A 647-nucleotide genomic window follows, 5' to 3' on the forward strand; every position below is an offset into this window, starting at 1 on the left:
CAGGGAACGACCATGTATCATGTTTGGGTGGGCCGTTTTCAACATGGCAGTATACTGGCAGGGAACGACCATGTATCATGTTGGGGTTGGTTGTATTCAACATAGCAGTATACTATCAGGGAACGACCATTAATTATTTTGGGTCGGACCGTGTTCAACATAGCAGTATACTGTCAGGGAAAGACCATGTATCATGTTGGGGTGTGCCATGTTCAACATAGCAGTATGCTGTCAGGGAACGACGATGTATCATGTTTGGGATCGGCCGTTTTCAACATAATAGTATACTGTCAGGGAACGACCATGTATCATGTTTTGGTGGGTAGTGTTCAACATAACAGTATACTGTTAGGTAATGACCATGTGTCATGTTGGGATCGGCCGTTTTCAACATAACAGTATTCTGTCAGGGAACGACCATGTATCATGTTTGGGATGGGCCGTGGTCAGCATAGTAGTATACTGTCAGGGAACGACCATGTATCATGTGTGGGTGGGCCGTTTTCAACATAGCACTATACTGTCAGGGAACGACCATGTATCATGTTTGGGTGGGCCGTGGTCAACATAGCAATAAACTGCCAGGGAACGACCATGTATCATGTTGGGGTGGGCTGTGGTCAAAGCAGGAAGGACATATGATCCCT

This window comes from Haliotis cracherodii, unplaced genomic scaffold, assembly GCF_022045235.1.
Source record: "Haliotis cracherodii isolate W230 unplaced genomic scaffold, xgHalCrac1.p SCAF_38, whole genome shotgun sequence".
Lineage (NCBI taxonomy): Eukaryota > Metazoa > Mollusca > Gastropoda > Lepetellida > Haliotidae > Haliotis > Haliotis cracherodii.